The 26,770-nt window shown below is 34.9% G+C and overlaps 1 protein-coding gene across 6 annotated transcripts in view; it reads left to right on the top strand.

Moving 5' to 3' along the window:
- SOX6 (SRY-box transcription factor 6) overlaps positions 1-26,770 on the top strand; it is a 522,879-nt gene that overhangs the window by 168,019 nt on the left and 328,090 nt on the right. Inside the window, exons 1-2 of one of the 6 annotated variants that reach the window (XM_084895471.1) lie at positions 3,519-3,618; positions 5,616-5,701. The exons of 3 other annotated variants lie outside the window; for them this stretch is intronic. The gene's annotated coding sequence lies outside the window, so the exon portion shown is untranslated. Of the gene's footprint in view, positions 1-3,509; positions 3,619-5,615; positions 5,734-26,770 lie in introns of those variants that run through there. 2 more of the 6 variants (XM_084895472.1, XM_084895469.1) reach the window with 2 other exon arrangements.

Below are 26,770 nucleotides of genomic sequence, written 5' to 3'. Positions count from 1 at the left end.
AATAAAATAGTCACAGCTGAATCAACTAACGTGCTTATTAGATCTGGAGATATCAAGTTGTAGGGGAAACTATGGAGAGGTGCATCGAATATTAACTTGGAGTGAGGAAGCTCATAATCTAAATTGTAGTCCTAGATTAACTATGTGGCTGTGTTTATTTAGTCCGTCTTGAATCTGTACCAGCACTGAACTATTTCTACTGATGCCAATGCCAATGCCTAAAGGAATTGAGAGTTTTCAGTGCCCACTACTTTGTTTATACTTCTACTTTTCTCTATTTTAAAATTAGAGCCCTAGTAATGAAGAAATAGGAAAAGGGTATATTTGTAGGAAGCAGCACTTTTTCTAATTGACAAAGTCCTCTGGGATCTTCTGTATTGCTCGCTGGCATTTTCTCTATGAGCTACGTAGTTTTCAGGGCGACAGTTCCAAAGAGAAATGTACACTATAGATCATGAAAAAATGTTGTCACAGATTCATTTTTGGTATTTTAATTTGCTTTTTGTGCTACCACATCCTTTTGATTTTTCAGCTATGCAGTCAGTGATTACTCAGTAATATATTAAATTTGCCTACAGCATTCTAATTTCTATTTTAGAAGGTAAAAACAGTGCATTTCACTTATGACTCTGCTTTCTGAAATTACTCCATTTTATCAGTTTTATTTTGCTCTTTTCTTAGAGTTGTTTAAACATTTTTTTTTTTTTACCCTAGAGGGAGGGTGTGTCAAATTGTTGCAAGCAAAGATAGAGGTAATCATATGTCATTCCTGTTATAAGCTTTGTGTTGATATTGACTGGCTATTTAAAATAGTACCTCTAAGATGAATCTACTTTTAGCATTTTTTTTTTTTGTTTTTCAACTGAACTTATTGTGTAACATTTAAACAATTTTTTTTATATCAGTTGCATTTTTGTAATACCTTTATTGTACTAAGATCAATGTGGCTATTTGAACAAAGGACTCAATACAGGAGCTAATCCTTCTATTACACATTCATATGGATTTCTAAAGACTGTCTCTTTAAGCACTAACATTATTTTTAAAATTTACCTATACATTCTGATTTCATAAATGATTGTTTAGAAAATATAGGAAAAGTAAAGAGGAAAATATTTAAAATCACTCATTATCCCATGACCAGAAATAGCCCCTGTTAAACTTTGATGTAATATGTATGTAGTTGAGGCTATATCATATCCAGTTATAAAAGACAACTTCAAAATTTAATTTTTAATGCTTAATGGCTCAGCGTTATCATTGTGGACATCTGATTCCTTGGAGCTTCCTCTTGAATTGAGGGTCTATTAAGGCTACTGATCTCTGTAATGAGTGGCTCCCCAAATGCCGTGCTTTTTGAGTTTCTGTGTCTCATTTTGGGTTTCCTGTCTTTGTCTGTGTTTTCAGACTTTAAGTTGTCATTTCTCTGTAATTAGTGTTTTTGCTTCTAGTAATATTAATCCTTCTTCTATATTCCTAGAAGTTGCTATTTTTATTTGGCTATGGGCTATTCAATTAGATAAGAAGAGAGTGAAATGAACATTTTATAGTTCCCTCTTGTTGTACAGTATTAATGTGGGTGCTTCCACATAAATTATACAATTTAATTATCACATTAAGACCTTGAATTGTTATTAGTCCATTTTTTAGATACCATAAAGAACCATTTATTGAGCACTAATATGCTAGGCACTATGCTAAGAACTGTACATATACTATGGCAATTGCATTTATTCTTGCAACATTCCAGTGAGGTGGACTATTTTATAGATAAAAAGTACCTAGAGTCAGAGAAGTTGGGTATCTTGCCTAAGATCATACTACTAGTAAATGGTAGATTCAAGATTTGAGCCCAGGTATGCTTCTCAAAATAGTTAAAAGTGCTGTAATTATGTCTGAAGTAAGAGTAAATAGCTTCTGAGCTCAGGAATTCTCCTTTAAGTAAAGTAAATAAGCTTTAGTGCATTACCTTCCTTGTGATATCTTTTTGGGTTTTGCTTCCTTTCTAACTCTCCTCATTACTTTGTTATGGAGATGCTGTACAAGGGATCTATGGAGAAATGTAGCGATGTAAGTGTGGGAAGTGTCTAAGGAACTCAAAATTCAGACCAAATTAATCCTAAAAGAATGAAGTTTAAAAAAAAATCTTCCCATGAAGGAATAATTCTTATTATTGTTAAATAGGCCTCTCTTTCATAATCATAAGATCATGAGGGTATTCTTTGCTAAATTTCCCATATCAAAAGGTACTGATTTATAGAATTGCATAGAAGTTAATATAGTAATTAGCCAAAACACCATTGTATTAATTGTCCATAGCTGCATTTCTTGAAGAGACAAGTTTTAATCTCAATTTATATTTCTAATTATGCATGAAAGGAAGGTAATAATTTCAAGGAACAAAAAAAACCCCTCAATTAGATTTCTTTATAGTGGTTAAGAGGTTAAGTGGTGGTTAAGAACTTGGTCTTTTAAGTTTGTCTGCCTAAACTCAAAGCCAGACTCCACCATTAGTAGTACAATCTTGGACAAGTAAATTTCTGTGTGCCTAGTGTCTCATATGTAAAATGGGGATAGTGATAATAATGATCTACATAGCCAGGTCCGGTTTGGCTCAATGGATAGAGCGTCGGCTTGGGGACTGATGGGTCCTGGGTTCGATTCCGGTCAAGGGCATGTACCTTGGTTGCGGGCATATCCCCAGTAGGGGGTGTGCAAGAGGCAGCTGATCGATGATTCTCTCTCATCGATGTTTCTAACTCTCTATCTCTCTCCCTTCCTCTCTGTATAAAATCAATAAAAATATATTTAAAAAAAAAAAAAATAATGATCTACATAATAACACCTCCTCCTGTATGGGTTGTTGTTTTGAAGACAAAATAAGTTAATGTATGTAAGGCAATTAGAATAAAACTTCGTTGCGTTATAACCGCTTTGCAAAAGTTACCTATTATTTTAATTTGACCTTTTAATAATTTTTTAATCTTAGACTTCTATAGAAAGTGCTAGCAATCTTAAGTCTTTGCCTAACAAAACATTTTATTTTTCATTCCACAAATAACCCAATAGTGTCTTTCATCATTCATTCTCTTTCATGAAGGCCTATATCCTAAGTTGGCAGTGACCTCACAATGGAGTCTGTAACTCCATGTGTTAAACCTAAGATCAGAAACATTCAAAGTTGCAGTGTTTTATTCAGACTTGACACAAGCTTTATGTGAGGTATGAAACGTAGCATCTCTTTCCCTTCAGATAGTTTCTCTCCAGCTTGTGAGTTTCCCTCCTAACTTTTGAAAAGATGATACATTAGGCAAATAGAGTAGCAGTGCGATTCAGTGGTTGACCTGAGTGTTGAATGTGCAAATGGTATTCTGTAACTGAGAAGACTCCTTGTTTATTTGCTGTTTTATTATTGAAAGAAATTGCAAGAGGCAATTTACTCCTTAGCCCCCACTATGGTGTGCATGTGCAAGACAAAGATAAAAGCTGTTTCCTTCGTGGAAGGGTGTGGAGGTAGAGGATGATTTCAAATTAGAAATAATGACAGCAATAGAGCTTCCAATGAAGATACTGTGGCCACCAAAGGACAAAAGGGAGAAGCTAAGTCCTGAAGTTAAGGTATTTGGTTAAATAAGTGTCTCAGTTGTTCTTTAAGTGTAAGGGAACCAGGTGGGTTGCTATTTATGGGCCAAAGAAATAGTGTGTTTGACAAAGATGTTTATGGGATGGTTTGATGATGGGTTGGGAGAGAATCAACCCTGAGATATTCAGAAAACCTGTAATAAAATAAGGTTAAAAATAAAATGCTTTTGTTTTTATAAGGCTTTGCTTCTCTTTTGTAACAATTGACTATGAAAACTGGCTTATTACAATGGTGTTTTAACTTATTTATTTTGGATAATAACAATGACTTAGAAAAAAGTCACTAGACTTCAATTAGAATGTCTAACGTTTTCTTTCATTACCTTAACAAATATTTTTTTTTTAGGGGAAGCAGTTTAGAACTTTGTCATTCTCAGATGATTTTATGTTTAAATGTTTATTTTTAAAAAGTCTGACATTTCACTTGTGCATGCGTGTGCATGTGTGTGTGTGTGTGTGTATTGGTAGAGGAGATGAGAAGAGAAGGTGAGATTTTAAGGGGATGGAAAGCCTGAGAGAGTTGATATACTAGTAAGAGAGTGGAGGAGTTTTGTACTGAAAATAAAACAATTAATGCATGTTTTCTCACTCAGTGGGAAACTGAAAGTGACTATATTATGTGTGTTTCCATGAAGAATGTGTGTAAATATCATGCAAAATTACAACAAGCAAACTTTCTAAGAGATGGAAGAAAATATGTAATTTAAAAATTATAGCAGAGGTTTTTTTGTGTTTTTTTTTTAAATAGTTTTAAACATAGTAACATAGTGTCCAATTGGGATAAAGTTTTAACAGAACAGGCTGGGCATTTATAGATTACAACACTTTTAATTTTTTCAATATTACAAAGTGTTGATTTTGATAAAGAATTTCTTGATGCTGTATCAACTTCTCCATGTGGAGAAGTGCTACTGGATGATTAGTGTGACTTGGGGCTCACAGCCAAAATTGAGAAATTTGTTCTCCAGTTTTTCTGACCTTCTGAGAATAAGGAAACAACTACTAAATTTTCCTGAGCCTAGATTCCCTATAAAAGAAATTTTTCATTATTAAGGATGTCTTTATATTCTTTATTTTAATTTTAAAAATTTATCTTTATTATTAAAAGTATTACAGATATCTCCCTCTTCCCCCCCATTGACTTCCTCCTCCCAACTCCCTCCCCTCTCCAGACCTTCATGGAATTATTGTCTGAGTCCATGGGTTTTGCATATCTATACTAATAAAAGGGTAATATGCTAATTGGACTGGACATCTTCCAGATATCCATCCGGATGTGCTTCTGGACAGAGCCACAGTGGCGGGTGCCAAAGCAGAGGTAGGTAGAGGCAACCAGGAGGACATCAGGGGAGGGCAGTTAGGAGTGACCAGGCTGTCAGGCAGAGGCAGTTAGGGGCTATCAGGCAGGTAGATGGATGTGGTTAGGGGCTATCAGGCAGGCAGACAGAGGTGGTTAGGGGCAATCGGGCAGGCAGGCAGAGACAGTTAGGGGAGATCAGGTAGGCAGGAGAGCAGGTAGGAAAATCAGGCAGGCAGGCAGGCAGGCAGGCAGAGTGGTTAGGAGCCAGTGGTCTCAGATTGTGAGAGGGATGTCCGACTGCTGGTTTAGGCCCGATCCTGGTGGACATCCCCTGAGGGGTCCTGGATTGGAGAGGGTGCAGGCGGAGCTGAGGAACCCCCCAACCCCCGTGCATGAATTTTGTGCAGCAGGTCTCTAGTATGAATATAAGTTCTTTGGATAATCCCTTTCTGCTTCCCGTCCCCCTTCTCTCTGAAAACCATTAATCTGTTCCATGCTTCCATGTCTCTGGATCTATTTTATTTGTCAGTTTATTTTGTTCACTAGATTCAACATATAAGTGAGATCACGTGCTATTTATCTTTCTTTGATTGGCTTATTTCACTTAGCATAATACTTTCCAGGTCCATCCATGTTGTCTTATAGGTCGAGAGATCCTTTTTTTTTTTTACAGATATATCATATTCCATTGTGTAAATGTACCACAACTTCTTTATCCATTCATCTACTATGAGCACTTGGGCTGTTTCCAGATAATAGGTACTACAAATAATGCTGATATGAACATAGTGGTACATATATTCTTTATCTTCTTTAAAAATTCTTTTGTGTGTCTCATGTTGTTATCTTCATTTATCATTAATTAGTAAACACTAAGTTAGAAGCTACTTCAAGGTTCATGTTCTTTACAATTGTATAAATGTTTACTGCAATTTTAAAGCCAAAGAGTTTAGTTTTTTGCTGTAGGTTCAAAGCTGAGGAATCTAAAACTTGGTGAGATTAATTGATTTGCTCAAGATCATATATATCACTGCCAAATAATTGATCCCTGTTCAGTTTTTTGTCTTGCTGCATTGATGAACAGTGTCAGCGTATTTGTTTATAATCATCTGCTTAGCCATTTTATTTTACTGTACCTACCTATCTATCCAATCGATGGACACATATCAAGGAGATTTGCCTGATTGCCTTGAAAGGATTATTCAGAACTTTGTATAGTATATTTACAAGGTTTCATAATTTTAAATAAAATTTCTAATTCTATGAAATTTTCTTTCATAGAAAAACTCTCATATTGTTTTGTGTCTATCTTGACAATAAGAAGGTAGCATACCATTATTTTGCTTTTCTATAAATTTCAGCGTTGTCAAACAATTAGAATGGATTTGGAGAAAAGCTCAAAATACAGTCTTATTGCTTTTTCTAAAACAAAACAAAACAAAACAAAAAACCAAAGCATGGTTATTGGAGAAAATTTGGAAAATATAAAAAAGAATGTAAAAAAACATTTTCCCACTGACACTTAGAACTACTTCAAAATGCTTATATTGATTATACTAGAAATTTTTAATTTTTTATTTCAGTACACAATTTAAAAAAAAGAAAAAAGAAAAATGGTATCTTATTGCACAGGTTGTTTTGTAAGCTACTTTTAAAAATTAATATATCATGATCATTGTTTCTATGTCATTAAATATTGTCCTGCATACATTTTTTTCGTTAAAATTAACTTTATTATCTATTACAAAAGTAATAGACAATGCATAAAAGAACTTTAGGAAACACATATCAAAATAAAGAACAAAAGAAAAACTGCACTTGTTTTCCAGATTTAATCATTAAATATAAAGGTGTATATACATTCAGTAATAAAATTGTATGTCTCTCTATAATGTTTATGTATATATCTTATTGAAACAAAAATAGAATTATATGGTAACTTTAATAAGTCTGCTTTATTAAGCAGTATATTATATCACTTATATTTTCTAATGATGCCGCTATTCTTTTACATCATTCGTTTTAATAGTTGTATACTCGTCTATTTGTGACATTTCATAGATTCACTGATCATCTATAAGTAGGTTATTTTTGATTTCTACTACCATTAACAATATTGAAATAAACATCTTTATAGCTCAATTTTTGGCAAACATCTCTGATGATTTCTTTAGTTCAAATTCTTAGAATTGAATTGTTGGGTAATAACTTTTAAAAAATTATCTTTATTTTTGAAAGTATTACAGATGCCCCCTTTGTTTCTTTATTTTATTTCCCATTGATCCCTTCCATCCTGCACCTGCCCCTCAGTTAATCTCTTTTTAATGCATTTGATTCATATTGTCAAACTCCTATCCAGAAAAGTTGAACTCTTACCAGCAGTGTATGACAGTATACAGTTTATCACATTCATCTTACACATTTTCAACCATTGACAATATTACAGGGAGAAATAGCAGTTAAGTTTTAGTATAATTTATATTGTATTTCTTTAATTAATAGTGAAATGGAATTTTTTTTGTTTATTATCCATTTGCATTTTTTTTCTTTCTTTCTCCTCAGTTAAATTTCTTGCTCATATCATTTAAGAAGTAGAATAGATTTTGGAGGCAGACTATTGGTGACTCTCAGTATTTATCAGCTTTTAATCTAGTGTCTTAATCTCTCAGTGCTTCAGTTTTCTTATCTGTAAAAGTTTCCCATGTGTTATAGGATTGTTGCAAGGATCAAATAAATGAACATGAATCAAATATTTAGAATAGTCCAACACAAAGTAATGCACAGTATTCTAACAAACAGTCAATTTTTACTAATTTGTAAGGTCTTTATTATGCTAAAACATTAACCTTTTATATGTGATGCAGATTTTTTTTACAATCTTGACATTTTGTCTTTTAATTAAAATTTTAGAAAGTTAGTTCTCTAATCAAATCTAAAGTTTTATTTTTCTCCTTTTGAGTTTCTGCCTTTGATATTATTTAAAAAAATACCTTTCCCACCCCAAGTTACATAAATGTTTACATATATTTTATTACAGCATCATCATGGTTTTATTTTTTTATCTTTAGGTTTTAGGTTTTTAATACATCTGGAATTTATTTTGTTGTGTAGTATGCAATTAGAATTTAAAAACCAATTGTCCCAACAAATTATATTAGTTGTATAATCCATCTTTTTTTTATTTTTTTATTTTTGAATTTATATTTTCATAAGACCAGAGGGTTCATTCAGACATATATACTCAAACATTTATATTCTCTCTAATTCTTATTATAGTAATGGTATATGATTAATGTTCATCTTTTACATACTATAATTATCATAGATTAAATTCTTAGAGATATGTGGCTTTGTTAATCAATCTGGCTATTCATTTGGCACATTATTATTTAGTGAGATTTTATATTTTTTAATTTACTTTTATTTTTCAAATTATCTTGTTTCTCTCAAGCATTTATTTTTCCAGATGGACTTTAGAATAATTTTTTTCATCTTCTCCCTCCCCCCACCTGAAAACCCCTATTTGTGATTTTTTATGGAAATATTTATTAAATTTATAAAACAATTTGGGATTGTATAATTTTAAAAAATGGACACATTGTATTTTACTTTAAAGATGCATTTTTAATTTAATGAATCCCATGTGCTTAGCTCATAGTAGGCACTCATACAGATTTTTGAATAATTATTAAATGTTTTGCTATTAACCATTAAAAATTGATTTATTTATTTTTCTATCATAATCAATCCTTCAATGAACACATTTAATATATAAACCTTTGAATACCATCATGATTGCATCTGTGGAATAAATTCTTAGACATCTAAAATCTAGTTCAAAGAATATTTTTAATGATTTTGATATATTGCCAAGTTGCCTTCCAGAAAGGATGCACAAATTTATATTCCCCTCACTAGTTTGAAACCATACTGTTGTGAGCAGCTTCTTATTTCTCTCCCCATTGTAAGGTGCAATACTGATTTCTAATGTGTTTGAAATTAATATTTCATGGTGAAAGAAACATTTTCACTTTTTAAATGGTTTTTTATATTTAGAGTGAAATTTATGACACCTCTTCTGCAGGATAGTAAACCCACCAATGTAGATGTCATTGCACATGCTTGGGCAGAGGAATATGTGCGGGGGCCCAGATGATAGTAATAATAAAATATTACAATAAATATTACTTTATGATAATATATTCAGGTGGCCTTTCAGCTCTGTCCTAAATTGTTTTTCTTATTTTTTCTTACTACAAAGTCACTTCTTCCTCTTTTCTGATCACAACAGATGCTGATTAATTAGTTTGAGTTTTTATCAGATTCTAGCTCTTTTCAGAGTGACAAACTATTTTTACTGTTACACAGTATGAATACCACACTCCTTCTATCACCCATGGGCTTTAAGTTGTAATTTTTAGTTGGAGGGAAAAAAAATCATATTTATTTTGATTTGTCCTTGCATACTTGAGATGGAAACTAGAAACTAGTTTGAATAGTTGGATAGAAAGACACTAATAGACAAAGTGCTTTAAGTACCCTGTTTCCTTCAATTTTAATTGGTCTAGTTATTTACTTTTCTTTCTTTTTAACTCTTTCTTGTTGCAGTATACATATACAAAAAGAGAATACCGCTCAATTGTGATAGTGTAATTATTACTACTATAGTTTAAAAAGTAAAATATTCTTTGTCTAAAAACAAATACTAATGACTTCTATATCTCCATAATTACCAACTTGACTTGTGTTTTTATATAAAATGGTTTCTTTGTAGATTGTTCATAAGATACTTTAGTTTCCTGAATACAATACATCTTAATACTCTTTCTTTCCATTTTCTTTTTCTCCTCTTCTTTTTCCTACCATCTCTCCATCTCCACTCCTCTTCCCTCCCCTTCTTATTTCAGTTTGGGTTATGTTAGTGAGTGTTAGAGATAGTTGTCAGCTCTGGAATCTGGAATGTTCCATCAGTTATGTGTAGGTTTCTCTATTTTTAACAATTGCCTGGGGCAGATGTCGGCAACCTGCGGCTCTGGAGCCGCATGCGGCTCTTTCTGTTAAGTGAAAAAATCCTTTTTCTGCACGATCCGGTATATAGCATTAAGGTAAGAAACAATATATGCAGTGTTATATTTGTTTTAAATGTCACAATGGTTTTGCGGCTCCCAGGTGTTTTTTTTTCCTTCGAAAACAGGTCCAAGTGGCTCTTTATGTCTTAAAGGTTGCCGACCCCTGGCCTGGGGAGATCAAAGTTGTTCTATGCTGGGTTGTTCTAGAAAATGTAGTCATGGGTTTCAGTGATGATTGTGAAGAATTCTTTCCTCATTTTCTTCATTTTAAGAGATCGTGTGAAACTTACCCTTAGCAGGAGGGCTGTGATTTTAAAACCCAATTTCCTCATGTTTTTCCTTATTGTCAGGTTTTGAAAAGATATTTTAGCCATTTAGAGACAGGAGTTGTAGAGAAAGTGGGTGAAAGATTCCACTTACAGTCATTGCTAACTCTTTATCAAACATGCATAGATTATGTCTTGAGCATTGAGTGCAAAATTTTACAATCATGGCATGACTTTCCCTTGACAGCTAGCATGCCCCTCTTTTCCCATTCCCACTCTTACCTCTACTCTCTCTCACCCCTTGCCAGTGGGTGTGTTTTTGTGTTTTGTTTTTTTTTTTTTTTGAATTTTAGTTTATCTTACTATTTATCTTAAATAAATCTAGTTTAGAGGGTATATACTCAGAAAGAATTAAAAAGTTCACATTCTGTATGATGGAACTCTACATAAGTGGCCTGAAATTATTCAAATTGTTTTTTTTTTTTTTAAATCCTGTTGGTGTTAGATCTGGAATTGGCTCCATTACTATAATCATATACAACTCATTAGAGAAGTAGCAACAATACATTTTTAAGGAGTTTTTTTTATTTTTATTAAATCTTTGCCAGAGGATATGTTTTTTATTGATTTGAGAGAGAGAGAGAGAGAGAGAAAGAGAGAGAGAGAGAGAGAGAGAGAGAGAGAGAGAGAGAGAGAGAGAGACATTGATTGGTTACCTCTGATACTCTGATATGTGGATTGAACCTGCAACCTAGTTACCAGTATGTGCCCTGACTGGGAATTGAACTGCAACCTTTTAGTGTACAGATTAATGCTCCAGCAAACGGAGCCACCTGGCAAGGGCATTAGTGAGTTTCTTCAGGACCAATGCCATTTTCTCTCTTTTCTGTATAGTGCTCAGCACTTTGAGTTTGGAGATCTAGAGTCTAGTCCCAAATTTTCTTGGTGCTTTGAATGAACCTGGTTCTATTCCCAACTTTCTCTGCTACTAATTAGCAATTAGTTACTTGCTTAAGCAAGTTGTTTAGGTCTCACTTTTCTTTCTTTTTTTATAGATTAAAAATATTTTTTATTGATTTCAAATATTTTTATAGAAACATCAATGATGAGAGAGAATCATTGATTGGCTGCCTCCTACATGCTCCACACTGAGGATCAAGCCCACCAACCAGGCCTGTAACCTGCTCAGGAATGGAACTATGACCTCCTGGTTCATAAGTCAATGCTCATCTAATGAGCCATGCTAGCTGGGCTCACTCTGCTTTCAGTTGTAACACTCTTTAGTTCAGTGATGCAAAATATCTAACCTTAACTGAAGAGATTAGGTTTGATGAGTAGATGTCATTATCTTGTGTTCTAATTGTGCGTAACTTCTGTGTGGTAGGCTGAAAAAATAATTGATGTATACTAGTAAAGTCTGAAAGGGATTAAGAAGTGTTAGTTAAAAGAGTGAGCTGTTGACATTTCTCTTTCATGTAAGTTGATGAAATTGTATCTATTTTCTGATATAAGACCTAATGGCAGTAGTAATCTTTGGTTAGATAATCCTTTATTTTTTAGTTGCACTATTAGAAGTTGGTAATAAGCATAATGTAGCATTAAGTTTGACTTTATACTTTCATCCTGTGATTTTTTTTAAAAAAAATCATGGTTGTTCCCTTTTCTTAAAAACTGATGCAGCATAGGAACATTTCAATAGTTACAAAAATTAAGAGAATTGTCAAAAATGAGAAGAGGGAGGGAAAGAGTGAGAAAGAAAAAGAAAATGAAAGAAATAACAGTAAATTTTTTCCATCCTTTTAAAAGTATTTGTCTGGCCTTCAAAAGCATCTTTACTATTTCTTGGACATTGTAAGGGGTAAATGGATAAAGCATTGCCTAAGAATAAAGGCTATCTTATGAATGAGTCAATTTATGATGGGGCATAATTCGTTTGCAACATCAGTTTGTTTTTGTTTTCTCCATTAGAATAAAAACATCAAACTCATCACTTGTTTTTTCAGTTTTAATTACTCAAAATATTTGAGTCATATTATGGTACAAGTTTAAGCAGGGGTTGTGGCATAAGCCTTTTAAAATGCTAGATAGGAGAAAATGGTAAAGACATAGGAAATATCGTCAATAGTATATCATGATTATTTTGTGTGGGGCCAGGTGGGTACTTGGAACATTGGGGGATCACTCTGTAAAGTACATGATTTTCTAACCACTATGCTGTACATCTGAAACAAATACAGAATAATACTTAATGTAAATGCTAATTGAAAAGCAAATAAGTGAAATTAAGCTATCTAGATTCAGTAGAGAAAAAATACTGTTATATATATATTTTTTGTTTGTTTGTTTGTTTAAAAATGGATTCCACATATGATATTTGAGACATAATTTGTATTGTTTAAAAAGTTAATTTTTAGAATTAGTTTGAGATGCATTGTCATTTTACCTGAACAACCACTAAGAATGCAGAGGGGTTGGTAGCAAAGGCTGCCAGCCTGTGAATTAGTGATAGCATACCTCAGCATACTTATATGTTATAATTATCAGATTCTAAATAACTGAAGAAAAAATGAATTTCTGACAATCAAACTTTTCTAAATAGGTTTTGCAGATTTTCTGATTTTTTTTGGGGGGTAGACTTTTATAGGACTTTTTTATGTTTTATCAGAGGTATTTGCGTATTCAGACCAGAATGTTCTGAATGATGAAGAAGCACTGTTTTAATCTGTTTGGGCTGCTATAACAAAATGCCACAGACTGGGTAGCTTATAAAAATATAAATTTATTTTTCACAGTTCTAGAGGGTGAAGTCTGAGATTAGGGTGCCAGCATAGTCAGGTGAGGGCCCTCTTCTGGGTTACAGACTTCTCGCCTGTGACAGAAGAGACTAGAAAGCTCCCTGGGATCTCTTTTATGGGATCACTAATCATATTGCTAAGGGTCTACCCTCATGACCTAATCACTCCCAACTGCCCCACCTACAAATACCTTCACCTTTGGGGGTTAGGATTTCAACATACCTAGATTCGGGGAGACACAAACATTCAGACCATATTAAGCATATAGTATGCTCAGAGAATGAAAGATTTGGCTTTATGATTTAGGCAGTTATGTTCTAATGTTGTGAGATGGTATCTACATAGAAGCTGTAGTAATTACATTGAGCTAAAGATGGTTGAAGTACTTGAGTATTTTAAAAATATGACAAGTGTCTAGAGGTTGTATTGGTAAAGATAAGTAAATTCCTCACTCCGTTCCTTTTTTCTTGTATCCTTCCCTCCATTCTTCCCTTCCTCATGGTTATTATTTAGCAATGCACAGGATATATAAGTTGAAAAATATGTTTTTCATCTTACTAGTTATATACTTCCATCCTTGAAAATTGTTGAGTTAAGCACATGCAATCATAAAACCACAAATTGCAATAAAAATTGGGTAATACCTAGGTATGATTGTACCTCTGGAAGTTATAGAAACCCACCAATTAAGTTCCCAGGTATTGTTAGGTGATACCACATCATTTATGTGCAAGACTCACTATTTTCAGAACAGCAGAGAAAGACATTGTAGATGACAAGAACTATCTAGTAGGAGGCTAAGTTTATTTAGTAGTGAAAGAGTAACCCAGAAAAGGAAGTTGGACTCAAGGGAGAAGAACAAAGTAAGAAAGAAGAGTTAAAGGAGGAGCTTTCAAACAGTGCAGAAAGGAAAGAGCCCATTTGCTTGGATTGGTTACTCACACACATCTGTCTAAGGATGTACTTAGAATTTATTTCTTTACATTTTGCAGAAATACAGAATTGCACACTGGACTGTCCTCTGTGGCTGTCATTGTACTTCTGAATGATGAAGCCATGCTAGGGACATAAAGCTTAGATAGTCTGTGTCATAAATAGAGTTTGATGACAAAAATATATTTCTTTAATTGTGCTGGTGCTCAGAGATGTGAACACTCAATACGAACACACTACTGTGAATAATAATATGCACAGTTCCATTTTCCTCTCCCACTGCTCTTTAACAAATAAGTCTGTGCACTAAGGCAGTACATTTGTGAAGAGTTAAAAAGTGGTTGTGTCATATAACCATAGTAAGTTCGAACATAGTTCACTAATGTGAGTTTTTATAGCATTAGAATAACACACACAATAAAATGTCATCAAGGTGATGAATAGGGATTCGTAGTAAATGAAAGCATATTTATATGCCAAAACCTTAATCTAAAAGGATCTTCCTGTCCCAGGTATTCCAGCCAGGTTCCCAATGTGACAGTTACTAATCTATACTGGCTTTGCCTATCATCATTTCAAAGATGGTTAATAAAGATTTTGTTTCTCTGTTACTTAGTTTTTATTTTAATTCTTCTGGAGTACCCCTTCTGTGAAAGACTTGCAGCTTCTTGTGATCAGTGGTTAATTGCATGCTTCTTTTGGAGTCAGTTGTTTTGCTCTCACTTAGTTGGGCTCATCTTTGAGTGACCTTTTGAAGAAGCAGCCTTTCCAACCAAGTCTCACTCTCAGCTGTCAACCTGAGTCCTTATTAGTGCTCTGTTCTCCCTTATGACTCACAGAACTTTGATTGGTTGATGTCTCAATTTCAAAGCCTGCTATCTGTCTCTTCTTTCTCTTTCTTTTGGCCTTTTCTTCCTATGCCAATAATTTATCATTATTTCTTTTTTCCAGTTTTATTGAGATATAATTGACATACATCACTGTATAAGTTTAAGGTGTATAAAACAATGATTTGACTTACATGTATTGTGAGGTGGTTATCACAATAAATGTAGTTAACATCCATTACATCATTTTTTTCTGCTAGAAAAATCTGTATATTTCTATTATATAATTAAAAAATCTTTAATATACTTACTAAAATATTTTTAGTATACTTTAATATACTATATACATAGTATAATAAAATAAGGAGTCAGACCTGACAAACTTGCCTTTATTCCAGTCACTTTGACTAACTTGACTTGACTTTTGTAACCTATATTTTTAGTATGTTTAGCAATAATGCTAATATATATAATCTATATATATATATCTATATATATATATATATTCACCAATATATCAGTAAATAAACTAGTTAACTATTGAATCAATATGTTCAATTCTATGACAGATATAAACAAGTATAAAATATGATTCTTGCAATGTAAACACATTCAGGCTGTATCAAATGTTGAATTTTAGAGCATTTACTTGTCTTCCAACAAACATTAGATGCCTTATATAATAAGTAGAGGCCTGGTGCACAAAATTTGTGCTGGGGAGGGGACCAGTGCATGAAATTTGCCTTCAGCCCGACCTGCACCCTTTCACAATCTGGTACCCCTCAGGGGATGTCGATCAGGCAGTCAAACATCCCTCTCGCAATCCAGGACAGCTAGCTCCTAAATGCTTGCCTGCCTGCTTGCCTGATCACCCCTGATTATTCGCCTGCCTGCATGTCTGATCACCCCTAACTGCCTCTGCCTGCCTGATTGCCCCTAACCATTCGCCTGCCTGCATGATCACCCCTAACTACTTGCCTGCCTGCCTGATTGCCCCTAACTGCCTCTGCCTTTCTGATCACCCCTTACCACTCTGCCTGCCTGCTTGTCTGATCCCCCCTAACCACCTCTGCCTGCTTGAGTGCTCCTCTGCCTCTGCCTCAGCCCCCACCACTGTAGCTTCATCTGGAAGGACATCCAGAAGGTCGTTCAGCTGTCTGGTCTAATTAGCATATTACACTTTTATTATTATAGATAGTAACTAACATGTACTGAATATTATCTATGGACAAGGCACTGTGCTAAAGTTCTTTACATGTGTTACATAATTTAATCTTGTACATAATTTTTGTGAGCTAAGTTTATTATTATTATCGTTACTATTTCATGATGAAAAAATGAGGCACAGAGGTCAAGTCACTCATTTCCCTAGGGTCACAGAGCTAGTGAGTGCTGGAGTGATTATGTAAGCCAGGTGGGAAACTCTTAAGCACTGTGCTAGAGAGCTTCCATATATTATGTGGTAGGATTATAAATGCATTTTGAGCTGCATTTCTTTGATAAAAGAGGATAATAATTTTGGCATAATATTTACTCTAATAGTAATACAGTATTACTGTGCAGAATATATTCAAGATCATATATACATATGGGTATATATTTCACGATGTATTTCTGTGTGTGTTTATATTCATTTATTCTTTGGTGCTTTAGAGTTTGGAATTTCATTCAACAAATATTTCCTGAGTCAGGCACTATCTGGGCATTGATTGTATATTGATGAATGAAACTGTGTGTGGGGGGAGCCAATGGAACATTTTTTTTCCATTGGAACATTTTGAGCAGAGGAGTGATATTACGGTATTTGACTTAATTTTTAAGAGGGTCACTTTGAATGTTGCTGGTAATAAATTATAGGGGAACAAAAGAGTGGAAGAAAAGTGACCATTTAAAAGGCTTATTATAATAATCCAGGTGAGAGTTATCGGTGGCTTGAAGTAGCAGTGGACGTGGTGAGAAGCAGTTATATCCTGGATATATTTTGAATGAGGAACTAACAGGATGTTCTAACAGATGGATTTGGAGGATGAGAGAAAGAACTCCAGGATTCTGGCTTGAGAAGTTCTAAGGGTAGAGCTGCCACTAAATGTGATGGTAAAGGTTTTGGAAAAAATGGGTTAATTCTTTGGTTCAGATTTGTATGAAACAAATCTGTATTTTGTTCAATTCTGAGCAATGCAAATCTGTTGTCAATCTTTTCGTCTGCCTGAATGTTATACTGTATAGTCACATCTAGTGGAGAGAATAAAAAACTTGATAAACAGTTGAAGTAGATGGGAATTAGTTGGGAGAATTTTTTTACGCAGATACTGGAATAATGAACAAGCAAAAAACGGAAGGTGAAGCCACCCAGATATTAATAATTATAGGGAGTAGCTACTAGCCATAACAGTGGTGGAACAAAAATGCAAGAAATTGGGTTACTTGGACCTGGGAACTTGGAAAAGCTTGTAACTAGGCTTGTACCTCTGGGGAGAGGGTGTGTTGTGTGACTGTGCTCAGACCACTGAGGGAAACACAGCATGGCTTAGGCTTTAATCACCGAGAGGAGTGTGGCCAGCTGGTGCTAGTATCTCTGCAGGGGTTAGGCAGCTGGCATTGGGAGTGTGTAAGAGGCCATCGCTGGGAATGTAAAATGTAAAATGGTGCAGCCATAAGTGTGCTTTGCTGCTGGAGTGATGCTGACAGGAGCTAGAAAAAGGAAGTCTCTCTTCTCCTCCTCCCACCTTCTAATTTCCCACTAGTCCCTCTCATTGGCAGAACCTAATAGGAAGCCAGCTGGCAAGGGAGCCTGGGAAATCTAGTGCCCCAGAATCACAGAGCAGAGGATTGAAGGGTGATGTGAGTCAAGAGACAGTAAGTAAATAACTGGCACATGTACTCTGAATGTTAAGATGGGAATAAAAATTTGAGACCTTTTATTCCATTGAAATGTTTAGCAAAGTGGAACCTGTTACGTTTTAAACCATAGTACTTTGGTATTTGTTGACAAATATTTATAGTTTTAGCTTTTAATTTGGTGTTAAAGAGGATAAAAAACTGATTAATGGAAAGAATGAATTGGTTTTCAAAACTTTTAAGCTACTATTCCATCTCTAAACAAGAAATTAGTTATTAATACAGTCAAGCTAAATATATATTAAACATTTATCACATCTCAGGTACTATCAGTCTTGCACTTAAGATATATTAGTGAATACGACAAATAACTTTAGTTCTCATGGAGCTTAAATTGTCAATGGGAGAGACAGATAATAATAAGCATGATAGTTGCCCAGCCAGCATGGCTCAGTGTTTGAGTGCTGATGTATGAATCAGGTCATGGTTCAATTCCTGGTGAGGGAACATGTCCAATTGTGGGCTCGATCCCCAGTATGGGCATTCAGGAGACAGTTGATCAATAATTTTCTCTCATCATTGATGTTTCTATCTCCCTTTCCCTCTCCTTTCTTCTCTGAAAAATATTAAAAAAATAAGCATAACAGTAAGTAAATTATATAGTTTATAGGATGTCTCTGAGTGCTATGGAAAAAAAAAAGTTGGATAAGATGACTTGATAGTGCAAGAAAGCAATTTAAAAAAAATATATTTTATTGATTTTTTACAGAGAGGAAGGGAGAGAGATAGATAGCCAGAAATGTCGATGAGAGAGAAACATCGACCAGCTGCCTCTTGCACATCCCCTACCGGGGATTTGCCCGCAACCAATGTACATGCCCCTGACCGGAATCGAACCCGGGACTTTTCAGTCCGCAGACCGACGCTCTACCACTGAGCCAAACCAGTTTCGGCAAGAAAGCAATTTTAAATAGGATGATTAGAGTAGGACTCATTGAGAACATGATATTTGAGTAAGGAGTTAAAGAAGGTAAGGGAGTTAGTCAAAAGAGGGGAAATGGCATTTTCCTTTTTTAAAAAATAGTAGCCATCCTAATGGATGTGATGTTGTATCTCATTGTGGTTTTGATTTGCATTTGCCTAGTGACTCATAAGTTTGAAAATTTTTGCATATGTTTATTATCCATAAGTAGATATTTAGAGACATGTCTATTTAATTCTTTGTCCATTTTTGAATTGGGTTGTTTATTCATTGACTCATGTTTAATTCCTTATCAGATACATGGTTTGAAATTTTTTCTCTCCCATGCTATGGGCTCTCTTTTCACTCTCCAAACAGTGTCCTTTGATGCATTTAGATTTTTCAATTTGATAAGGTCTAATTCACCTACTTTTCTTTTGTTGTTTGTGCTTTTGTGTCATACCCAAGAAGTCAATGCAAACCCAGTGTCATAAAGATATTCAGTATGATTTCTAAGGGTTTTATAGTTTTAGCTTTTAAGTTTAGGTCCTTAATCCATTTTGAGTTAATTTCTGTGTATAGTGCAAGGTAAGGTTCAACTCCATTGCTTCGTAGGTATCAAGTTTTCTCAGCAACATTTGTTAAAAACACATCTGTTTACTTTTTATCTGAACATTTTGTGAATTTAGATATTGGGAAATTAAAATTAGAGATTTATAGTTTTTAGAGATTGTCCAGTGTTCAGCACTCTTTTGGTATGTCTCTGTTGTCTGCTACAATTTGCAAAACATAATAAAAATTCTAGTTAATTGAAGGATTATTTTGTGGCCAATAGACAATTAAAAGAATACTGTATTATTTATATGTAAAACTTTCTAGGAAAGTTGCTTTTATAATGCACCTAGGCTTTATGTTTGTGTATATATATATGTTATCACAAAGTGCTCTACAATAATTTTTCTGTGTGCTAGTCCACTGGACATGTTGGCCATTGTGACTTTATGTACATATTTCTGCCTATAAGGTCCTATTGTTAACCAATCATTTTCATATTGAGATGTGTCTAAGCTGGAGTGATAGTGAAAGGTGTATTCCAAGGTGATTTGTAATTGTTTGGGATAATGTCTGAGGTAAATCTCATACTTTATTGCTCAATTCTCTCTTCCTTTTGCCTTGTGCTGTGGTTACACATTACTGTCTGTGGTTTGAGAGCCGTTTTTTTCCTTTAAACCCCAAGGGAGAAAATGTGGTTGCATTCTGTCATAACTGTGTGAATGGCTAGGGCTCCCCGTGGCATCATTAGGGATCTTAGTAGAAAGCATGCTGCCTCTCTTAGCCTATCATGAATCTGGTCTGCTGGAGAGTACATTTAGAACATTGTTCTTTCCTGTGCTCTTGGTAGATTGACAGCAATAGTTTCAAAAAATAAGACAATGCAATGTGCTTCAAGTAAGGAAACAAAGCAAAAACAAAATCAGAATACACATAAAAGCAAATGTGCTTCAGCAAGATCCAACCTATACCTTAAATCTAGTCTGAGGTGGTAGATTGCACATTTAGATTTCCCTTCTCTACTTATTACACTTGAATAAACTTCACTTATATGAACCAGTTATTCTAGCAAACTTCTCATTTCTATACCACCTATATCAGCGATCATCTTTATAGGAATTATTGATTATTTAATTTTTGTTGATTCAGTGGGGTCAGCATACTTTGGGACCTGACATAACTGTTATGGAAAAGAAATGAAAGAACCAGATAGAAAATTTATAAATTACAACACGGTTGTTACTACATTTACTTAGTAAACCTGTATGTATCTCAATGCAGAAAGAAAATAATTATGATAGACTATGTATTATCAATGAATATGTCCCCTATAATAGTTGTTGAATAGTGAAAGCATGGGATTTGGACCTGGGTATAAATCTTTGTTCTGAAATTTACTTGCAGTATTCTTAAGCCTTTCTGAATATCAGGTTTATTTATTTATTTATTTTAATCAAATAAGCTGGGAATAATATTACTATACCTGTCATAGACTTGGAGGATTAAATGAGATATTATTTGCATTTTTTTTTTTACTTGAAATAGTTTTTTATAGTATGAAAAGCATTTCTCTATGTGGGATTTGATTTCATTGTTATAGATAATTTTACAATTCATTCCCTCTTTCAGGATGTCAGGATCCAAGAAGAATAGGAGTCATTTTTAACCAGTCCCTAGCAGCTGATTAAACACTGTACGGGAGAACTGGGAAATATGAAAGATGGCAAATGAAATCCTGGCAGAGAGAACAGTCTAATCCCAAAGGACATTTTCAACAATAGCCTGGGCCCTATGCCTAGTACTTAGAGGGGTCTGTGGTAAGACACTCTTGCCCCTCACTGTACCATTCCCAGAATCTTATTCGTTAATGCTGGGCTTTATTAATAAAGTCATGACCACTTGTTAGGCACTGCATATGGTTGGTTGTGATTTCCAGCTGCCCTCTGGGCTAAATGTAAACAGTGAGTAGATTGTTATGCTCTTCTATTAAGCTTAAAGCCTTGATCTCATGTCTGTGCCACATATGCTAGCAACCAGAAATATACCCTTTTCCCAATCTCATGGAAGAGAAGCAGCACCGTGTCTGAAACGAGTCTGAATTCATTAGTCTAAGGGCTTCCTATTTTTCTATTTATTGAAACGAAAGAGCAAAATAAAGGCATAAAACGTCATGAACATCATCAATAGGATGTCAACATGACACCAAACTGTATATTATATTGTCAAGTTGAACATTTAATCTGGTGACTACAATTTCTACATGTTTGGCTTTTCTTAGAAGATAGAAGTGCAGGCAACAATTCAACAATCCACAGTCACAAAAAGAGTCTCCGTGCAGTAGACGTGAAATAAGCATAACCCTCTGAGTGACTGTGAATATGCCCCCTGATAGAACTGGCTCCAACTCTGGCTCCATTGCTAATATGCTGAGTTATTTTCGCTTTAATATGTGGATCAGGAATGCTGTTATTGGTGGTGATTTTTTCTTTTTAAATCAGCTTAGACTGCTTGACATCACAGATATTTTGACTGTTCACATGGTTTGAATGCTAGATAAAGCCCTGAAGTTCTACACGCACTAGCAGAGAGATTTTATAATAATGATGCTATTTTGCATTATACAAGTAAGAGACTTTTAGATGTACATATGTAAACAAGTTACTTATTCTTCATAGGGATTTCACACAAGGAGAACTGTTCCATTATCAGATGAGGAAACTGTTTGTTTAAGAGTTTGAACAACTTGCCAAGGTCATAGAGTCTGGACTTATCTCTAGGGCTATGTGACTCCAAAGTTTTGATCTTTCTGCTGTGTCACTGCTTTTTGCCTCTTTTTAACTGATTCTACAAATTGGCTTTTTGCCTCTGAAATAAACAATAATTCTGAGTTCTAATACTAATCATTAAGTGTACTACCTTGCATATATATGGTGTTTTATACTTTTCAAATTGACTTTATGGCCACTCATTCATGTGTTCTACCTGAGTACTTGTGAAGTAATCAGGGTAAATATCATTATCCATATTTTACAGATAAGTAAATTAACCTCAGAGAAGTGACAGAGCTATTGTAGAACTGAGAGTTCAAATCTTGTTGCTCCCAACTCAGTGCTTCTGTGCAGTTCATGATTTCCTTGGAGAGGCTTCACTGCAGAGAGGATCAGCTTTGTAAGTGCAGCTTAGAAAAATTCCCTTCACCGAGGTGAGGCTCGTAGGTAAGGGCCCTGAAAATGCAATTCTTTGGGCCACCCAATTATTTTTTAGGAAACCTCACCTGAGAAGGCCTTATTCTACAAGGCCTCACACTTTTTCTAGGGATCGGGTTATTGCTGAGTAGTGAGCTTAGGTAATTCCTGCTACAAACTTTTGGACCAGGAGCTGTTAAAAATTCTCTAGCCTAACTGGAGTAGAGATTTCAGGAGGAGGAAAATAGAGGATTAAATAACCCATGGACACAGATAATAGGGTGGTGGAGGCCTGGTGTGGGGGAGGGGAGCTATTCAAGATCAATGGGAGGAAAAGGGGATATATATTTAAAAAAATGAAATATATATATACTTAAGAGGTATATATATTTCATTTATATATATTTAAATGTATATATATATATATATATATATATATATATATATATATATATATATATAAATATTTAAAAAAGGAAATTTTCTTACAGTTACTTTTTTGGGTAATGTAATATGCCAGTAGTAAAATACACTAGATATAGCTTCTTAGTGTTAGTGGGAAATTAAAAAATTAACACATCCTTTTTACCAAAAAGGAACCTGAAAGACACGGTGTGGTGATGGAAAAGAATGTTGGGCTGTGTTTCAGAGGAGTTGGGTTTCAGTGGTAGGTCTGCCCTAAATTGGCTGTGGGACTTTAGGCAAATTTCTACCCTTCTCTGTTCAGTCCCCTCACTTGAAAACTGAGGAAATAAAACCAGATGACTTTTAAGGGTACATTCATCTCTAAATTCTAAAATCTTATCTTTAAACCGCAATTAGGGAAAATTGTGTTAAATTGTGTGGTACTAAAGTAAAGATACAGAGCAAAAATGTAGAGACTCATTCTTGGGAAGCTGATTTTTAATAATTGAATCGTCCCTAAAAAATGTCTTAAGTGGTTTTAGAAAAATTGTTTAGGGGTTCATAGAATAGTATTAGGTTAGGATGCAGTTCTTAGCTCTATCACTTACCATCTGTTTAACCACTGGTAACCATCCCGAATCTCAGCTTCCACATGTGTAATATAGTGATTACCTCCAGTCACTAAAAATCTTTACTGAGCATTAAGAATTATGCTAGATGCTGAGGCTAGAAGGTGATTCCTTTTCCCTTATATACTCAAGGTGTCCCCCTACCAAGCACACTTGCAACTTAAGTCTTTTCTCTAGTAGTGGAACCATAGAGTCTTCCAAGTGGGAGAAATCTCGGAAGTAATTTTATTTGGACTTACTGGTAGAATACAAGCTCATGAAGGCAGGGACTTCATTTTGTTCACTGCTTTATCATCAGGATCTAGAATAGTGTCAGGCATATACTTAAACATCCTGAATTAATTCATGAAAGAATAATAGTGAGAAAAATAATTGGGTGAAGTAGAGCCTTCCTTATCTGGAACCAAGTGTTTACATGTTCGACTGGCAGTGTTCCAAGGCCATGGAACTAGAGTTGTACACAGGGATATCCTCTGTGGGCATGGCCACGTTGGCTGCCCCTTCAGTGAAGTGTCTGACTTGTCATTCCTTGCATATGAATGCTGAAAGAGTTTTATGTGTTAGTTGTGAGAAAGGGTAGGTTTGCATGTTGATCTCTGCTGCCTGATAGCTCAGTTGGTTAGAGTGCCCTCCTGATTCATCATGATTGTGGGTTTGATCTTTGGTCAGGGCACATACAAGAATCAACCAATGAATGCATAAATAAGTGGAACAACAAAATAGATCTCTCTCTCTCTCTCTCTCTCTCTCTCTCTCTCTCTCTCTCAAAATCAATCAATAGCCCTAGTTGGTTTGGCTCAGTGAATAGAGCATTGATCTGTGGACTGAAGGGTCTTAGGTTTGATTCCAGTCAAGGGCATATGCGTAGGTTGTGGGCTCAATCCCCAGTAGGAGGTGTGCAGGAGGCAGCTAATCAATTATCCTTTCTCATCATTGATGTTTCTATATCTCTCCCCCTCTCCCTTCCTTTCTGAAATCAATAAAAATACATATATAAAAAATAAAATCAATCAATAAATAAAAGTTTAAAAAATTATAGAACTCTGAAGCAGGCAGTTTCCTTTACATTGCAGCATAGAGTTCTGCAGCCATAACAAAATCTAGATACTGGTAGACTTGCCTGCTTCTACATTTTTCTTTTAACTTGAGACCCCAGCTCCTTATACTATCCATCATACAGGCAATACACCACACAACGATTCTGCATACCATAATTATGCATTATTTTACTTTTCTCTGGAGAATGATTTTTTGTTTCCTATATGGGAAAATTGCTTTATTTTCAAGGTTCTAAATTTTCTCTGGTTTTTCTTTGGCATTTCCCTGTATTGAATCATGGGGCTTATTTTTCGTGTGTCTTTGATCACTGTGGTAGTTCTGCATTACATATTATTACACTCTTCTGACCCTGGGGCAGAGGTGGGGATTCCTCCAGAGAGCAAAGAGAGATGAGACCTGTCATTCCTATGCTTCAATCTTTTTCTATTTTGAAATTACTATTACTTTTTTATTTTCAATATCTTAAGCGTCTCTTCTTTTCCATTTTGTTCAAGAGACAACCACATGATACAAGGAAAGGAGCCTTGTCTTAGAGGACTGGGAATTTAGGTGTGGCTTCACCACTTCCCAGCTACATAACCATGGAAAAATTTTTTCTCTTGGCCGTATTATAGAGGTTGATTTTGTAAAGATAATAGCATTACTGATTTCACCAGATTATTGTATGAGTTAAAAGAAATAATGTACAGGAAAAGGTTTTGCAAATTATGAATTATATACAAACCTATATCACTTACTTCTACTTACCATCATCTCTAAATTATAAATACTTCCTTATTGCCTTTTAAAAAGTAGAAATGTATCTTGTACTTTTCTTCCTGACTTTTGCAACAACCTAATACAGTTCAAAGGATATGGAAATCCACATTCTATTTTCCATGTTTCCATTCTGTTTTCTCTGAACTCTTCATCAGGCCCATTTCTTGAAGCTCTGAACAGCTGCTATGTGTCCATCCAGAGGTGACGGAGTTTCCCTGGTTCATGACACGATTCTGGTGTAGAGTTGCAAAGTTTTTGCTAACAATCGTTGCTCACTCTGAAATACGCTGTATAATTTGGTGTATCAATGAGAGAGAGTCGTCATGGATGCTTTATAAATCACAGAACCTTTGTGTGAAAATGGCACACTTGGTACACTCTAATTTTTTAGAAGGAGAAATACTTCTCAGTTTATTATTTATTTATTTATATTTTTACTTCTTATTTCCCCAGCATCTTTGTATCTGCTGCTCAGGCTTTCTACCTACCATAAGCAGATTCTTCTTCCTGTTTCTCCTCCAAACTCCTCCTGTGTTTATAGCAGAAGTAATGAGTGGGTCTTATACATTTTCAAGGCATGAGAGTTGTTTAATCTTAGGACAATATCTACTTGAGTGAAAATAGCATGTAAAGTAGTCAAAGGAATGCTCACTTTAGAGTCAGACTGCATGGATTTGGACCCTGAATGTGCCACTGATTAGCTGTATGATTTTGGACAGGTTACTTAACTTATTAGTTTCTTAGTTCCCTCTGTAAAATGGGCATAAGAATACTACCTCCATCATTGGATCATTGATCATTATGAGGATTGAATACACACACACACACACAGACACACACACACACACACACACACACAGAGTTTGCTGTTACTGTTGTTATCATTATGACTGAAAAACTTCCTACTATTAAAGTATATTGAGCAAATCTGTACATTAGTGAGTCCTAATATGTGTTTAGGATTCTGCCAGTTCCTCAAGGGATACAAATTATATAACAGAATGCTTATCCCCCTCTAGAGGCTTATTGAGAGTAGTGTAAGATATTTGGATGGTACTAACAGCTGAAGAACCTGCTCCAGGGCACTTACATGGGTTCACTGATTGGGGACATAGAACACAAACAGGTAGAACAGGGGACTGACAAATACAAATCTGTCTTCATCAAGGAAAATGAATGTCACACAAGTACTTGCAATGATGGGCTATGTTTCTGAAAGGCTTTGGGAGGAGATAAGATATTAGCTGAGCCTCAGAGGTGGAATCTGGAAATGTAGAGATGGGGAAGGGTCTTATGGGGGAGGAGAGGGTGAGAAGCAGAATATGTGTATAATATGGTGGAAAGGGTGCAGGCCAACACACCAGGGTTAAAGCTCTGGTGCTGCTTCTAACTGTGCCTTTGGCAAATTACTTAATCTCTCAAAGCCTATATTCTCTACTGTAAAGTGGGCACAATGACATTCACTCTTTCAGGTTATTATGGGCATGAGAGCTAATCTACACAAAGCAGCTAGCGTAGTTCTTAGCATACAGTCAGCATTCAGTAAGTGA

The sequence above is a fragment of the Pipistrellus hanaki genome (genome assembly GCF_964339955.1).
Source record: "Pipistrellus hanaki genome assembly, chromosome: 9".
NCBI lineage: Eukaryota > Metazoa > Chordata > Mammalia > Chiroptera > Vespertilionidae > Pipistrellus > Pipistrellus hanaki.
Note: the sequence above shows the minus strand (reverse complement) of the source record. Positions and strands in the feature narration are given on the sequence as shown.